The sequence below is a fragment of the Spea bombifrons genome, chromosome 2 (assembly GCF_027358695.1).
Source record: "Spea bombifrons isolate aSpeBom1 chromosome 2, aSpeBom1.2.pri, whole genome shotgun sequence".
NCBI classification, from domain to species: domain Eukaryota; kingdom Metazoa; phylum Chordata; class Amphibia; order Anura; family Pelobatidae; genus Spea; species Spea bombifrons.
Window position 1 is genome coordinate 37,969,330 of NC_071088.1, and position 5,277 is coordinate 37,974,606.

Below are 5,277 nucleotides of genomic sequence, written 5' to 3' on the forward strand. Positions count from 1 at the left end.
CAATAATGTCCACTGGCGTGCCTCTAGGGGGCCCGGTGCGACCCCTGCGTGCGTTTACATATGTTGTATGTTGAAAGGGGAGGCAAGGGGCAAATAAGGCACCGACAAGTTGTTTGGGGGCAATGATGGCACAGACTAGCTGTTAAAGTTGGGGAGCCTCGGGACAATTTTCACACTTATGCAGATCTGTTACAAATCATGCCCTTTGTAATTTATTACATAGCCATATTATTAGGCAACATGGATTGAAGCACTTGAAGCTATTCTTTGTTAAATTCATGATAATTGGACAGACAGATTTAGTACAAATGCAGTATAATAGTATCATATTCAGTAGTATGGTGACTTCTTGAAGCTGTGGAAATATAATGCTGCATTCCTTCTTTAGACTTATACTGTGAAGACACCGCCCAAGTATGAAAGATTACAAAATGAAAAATGTAATGCACTACAGCAAGAATCAGACAAGAAGAAAAGAAAAATTCCCGTGGAATTTGACTTTCATTCTGATAGCTCAGAGCCAACAGACATTTTGGTAAAACTGTGATTACTGATACTGTGCTTACATGTTGGTGTCCTATTATTATTAGCACAAGGTATACACTGAAAAAATGTTTTTCACATACATGACTGTAGTAACGAGAAACTATTTTTAATGATGCACCCCTGCAAATGTATTATGAACAATGTTGGGGCAGAAACCTTTCCGAAGGCCTGAAAAATGCAGTCGGAGGTACCTAGGAAATGCCTAGAGTAACAATACCTAGAGCCTCCCCTCTTGTGAAATAGGACAGAGCTATCTGTGTATAGGGCAAATTAACATTGTTTTCTATTCATTTTATTTTACAAAGAAAATATGCTATTTTTATGGTAAAAATATATTTCTTTTAAGGGTATTTGTGGTGGTGACAAGATATTCAAAACGTTAACTCAAAAAAGTAGAACATCTCCAGTTTTTGCTGCAACCCCAAAAAAGGTAAAAATATGGACTTCTTTAGTTTTTGTAATGTATTGCTGAGCCCTATGAAAATTTTCAATTCTATTCAGGGTCAGTTCTCCAATATGACATACTAAAAATTTGCCACCGGAGTACCAGAGTATTCAGGGGAGTTATATGAGGCAACTGGGAGAGGCTAAATGTTTACCTGACTCCACTTTAACCCTATAGGCTTGGGGAGGTTGTGTGTCCTTGTTGCTGGACTGTCCAGACTACCAGGCACATAGCAGCAGACAGCAGCAGTAGTGCCCCCACAGTCCCTCCACAATGATGCTTTTTTTTTTTACCCATAACTTACCAGGTACGTCACTGGTCCAATGAGAACACTTTGGCATGACTTACCTGGTACATCTCTGGTCAAAAAAAAAGGCCAACAACTTACGCAGCACTTCTTAAATATATTTAAGGTATCTGACAAGACTAGAATTGACAGACTAAGACACACCGATACATTAGGTGGAGAGAGCCCTGATATGATTAATCTGTTGCATGGCAGACTGGTTATAATTTAGGTTGAGAAAACAATCTGACAATAAACTAGGCCACACCATCTTTCTAGAAACTATTTTATGTGCTTATATGTATTTATGTGTTCCCACCAGATGATCACCGAAACGATACTGAAGTCTCCAGGGTCAGTCCTCAAGTCTCAAGCTATGAAAAAGATGCGAGAAGCTGGCTGGGCTGCAGTCTCCAGGATAGACAGAAGAAGGAAGATGAAAGCTGCTTTGGACCTTTTTAACTAGTTAATAACATAATGTTTTCTGGAATGGCCAGGCATACTAAACACTGTTTTTTTTTTGGTATTCTTCTTGGCCATGTTGACTTGGTAATGTCAATGACTCCCTTCTCCTGCATAAACATGTTGTTATCGTGTTATACGCGATGTTTTAGGAACTTGCTTTGTTGTTGCTGAATAACTGCTTATTGAGTTCATCTATAGTATTTATTTAAATGTTTGTAGCCATACCGTCACATACATTTCACTATAAGGGACAAAAAAATCTATATCCTGTGGAGTTGTATTTAATGATAAAGTGCAGATTGTTTTCCAATTTCTAGTGTTATTATTTATGTCTACATATGTTTCTATAGCAATATAGTTGCTATTGTGTTTATTATAACAAAATAGTAAAACGGGAACTTAGACTTTAAACATATAATTGTGTGTGTGTTTTTTTTGTTTTGTTTTTTGAAGATGCTGTTTGAACATTCTACTTTTCATGTGTTATTTTTAATAATGACTGGGAATCACATTGTATAATAGCAACCTTTATACATACACAGGGCTGGTGCAGTGATTTTGTCACAAAATCTCTCATGTCCACCCTGCCCCTGACATTTTGCTTTTGGGCTTAATGCTATTACTCTTCCCATATGATTTCCAAAAGATGTCTGCCAGAAGGATGCAGAACTGATGTAGAAAAAACATAATGTTAGTTATTCTGTTGGATTTCTGTTGGCTGCAAGTAGAGACCCAAATTGGGTCTCCTAGTTTTTCCTGCTGCTAATCACACTCTTTTATGTGATCAGGAGAGAAGATTTTTTTCCCTGAAAAGGCATACTGGAGCAGCTGGGTAGTCAGCAGGCAGAAGAAGGCTGATTCACTGAGAAAGCCTGCTCAGGGATTTAGGTGGACAGCACAACTGTTCATTATGCACAAGCAGAAGACAAGATAAGATTATGTACTTGCCCCAGGCCAAAAGATATCAGCCTGCCTCTGGTTGGGTTTTCAGGTTTAAGATTCTAGGTAGTTCACACAAGATTGTCCCAAAGGCAGTCTTCTTTGATTACCCTGTGGTGGTGAACCTTTGTAGCTCCTAGGATCCCCTTTCTCTTTTTTGTAAAACAGCTGTTTTTTTGGCCCTCAGCCCCATTCACCTCTATGAACAAGGTCCTTACTACATTCTTACTACCAGGACCGCCATCAGAAGTTTTGGGGCCCCTTGCAGAGCAAATGGTCTAGGACACCCTCCCCAGATGACCCCCCCTCCACAACATGAGGATTTTCTCTTCTGCTTACTATACCGGCCTTGGTTACTACCAATCAGTGGCTGTCTGAACAGTGCTGTCTCCAGCACACTCTAGAAAATAAGGACGTTTGAAAATCTTGACCAACAAACATCTGTCCTACGGTCCCATGCATGTCCAAGATCAAATGCCAGATGCTATGTGTACAGGCAGAGCATCGATTACTGGAACATTTCAAAAGGTCCTTCTGCTGCCTGTATTTTGCAAGGTCCACGCGACTGACACATCATAAATGGTTAATATCATAGTTTTTAAATTTATGTGGCAGGAAAACAATACCCTTCCTGTAACAGATTATTACATTTGTAGTAATGACAACACATAAAAAACAGTTATTGAGATGGCTTAAAAATGGGCTTTTCGATTAGTACAATTGAATTGTTTTTTTGGTAAAAATAAGGGTTTCTTAAAAAAAAAAACATACATGAAAGACATTTTTTTTATGAATTTTTAAAACACATTCACAATTTTACAGGTATATAAATGATCCATATATAGTACAAATGGGAAAAATACAATATGTTTGGATTGGCAAATAGCAAATGTGATGTGTTTGTTCAAGAAGGAGTCCCGTTCAGAGCCGGGAAACGTTCAACCAGTAAGCCAAACATTCATAGTGGGGAAACTGTTTGAAGGGATGAAATTCATGACTTTGTTTCAGGAAACAATATTATTACACATAGCATGAATTTATGGCTAGGAGTCATGTCAAACTAACTTACTAGCTGTCTATGCAATAGCAACTTTCAATAAAGATGTAATGCAGTGGATGTAATATAGCTAGATTTTGCAAATGCTTTTGATACCATGCAACACAATAGGTAGTAAGTAAACTAAGGCATATCAGCAGGGCGGGTGCAAGAATTTTGTCACCCTAGGCAGAAACGAATCTTGGCGCAGACACTAGCATGCATACCCAGGCAGTCAGACAGTAACATACATACCCAAAGAAAGCAGACACTGACATACACACCCAGACAGACACCAAAGTGCATTCCCAGACAGGCAGACAGTAACATGCCTACCCAAGCTGGCAGACACTAACATGCATACTCAGGCAGACACCAACATACATACCCAGACAAACACTGTCACACCAAGACACTAGCATACATAGCCAGACAGCTAACACGACAGTGCATTCCCAGGCAGGCAGACACTACAGTGCATTCCCAGGCATGCAGATAATGACATGCATACCTAGGCAGGCAATTACATACATACCCAGGCAGACAGAGAATGACATACATACCTAGGCAGGCAGACACTAAAGTGCATTCCCAGACAGACAATAACATGCATACCCAGGCAGGCAGACACTGACATGCATACCCAGGCAGGCAGACACTGACTTGCATACCCAGGCAGGCAGACACTGACTTGCATACCCAGGCAGGCGGACATTGACTTGCATACCCAGGCAGGCAGACACTGGCATGCATACCAGGCAGATAATGACATAGTTGCTCAGCTACCCCAGGAAGCCTCACCCTGTCTTGGATGTAGCTCACCCTGAATGCTACCCCCTGCTGTCCAAAATGTTTTGGTACGTCCCCTTCAGCATACCAAGAGATTTAGGACAATGCTATGTCCAAAGCATGCCATATTCCAACTTTGTGCGAACAGTATGGGGAAGGCTCTTTTTATTCCAGCATGGCTGTGCCCCGTATACAAAGCAAGGTCCATAAAGACATGGTTGGATGAGTTTGGGGTGGAAGAGCTTGACTAGCCCGCAAAGAGACCTGACCTCAACCCCATCGAACACCTTTGGGATGAACTGGAATGGAGATTGCAAGCCAGGCCTTCTTGTCCAACATCAGTGTCTGTCCTCAGAAAAGCTCCACTAGATGAATGGGCCTTCCCAGTATAATAGAAGCTGTTGTAGCTGCAAAGTGTGGACCAACTACAAGTTAATGTCTATGTTTTTAAAATGCAATGTCATAATAGTCCCTGTTGATGTAATGTTCATGTCTCCCAATACCTTTGTCCATATAGTGGGGTATGTATTATATTTAGAATGTACTTACAACCTGAATGTACTAGAAAAACCTGTAGAGAGGTCTTTTAAAATATCCCTCTTCTGAAGGAGGCCATGCTGTGCACATGGTTAGCAGTATGCTAGCCGTTAGCAAGGGAGATGCTTGTTCCATATAGTATTAAATTGGTTTGGAGTGGGAGATGAAGTTGGCTAGGAGCAGGTGGCTTAATGGATACTTGTTTTTGTCGAGCTATCCAACTTACCTTTATTA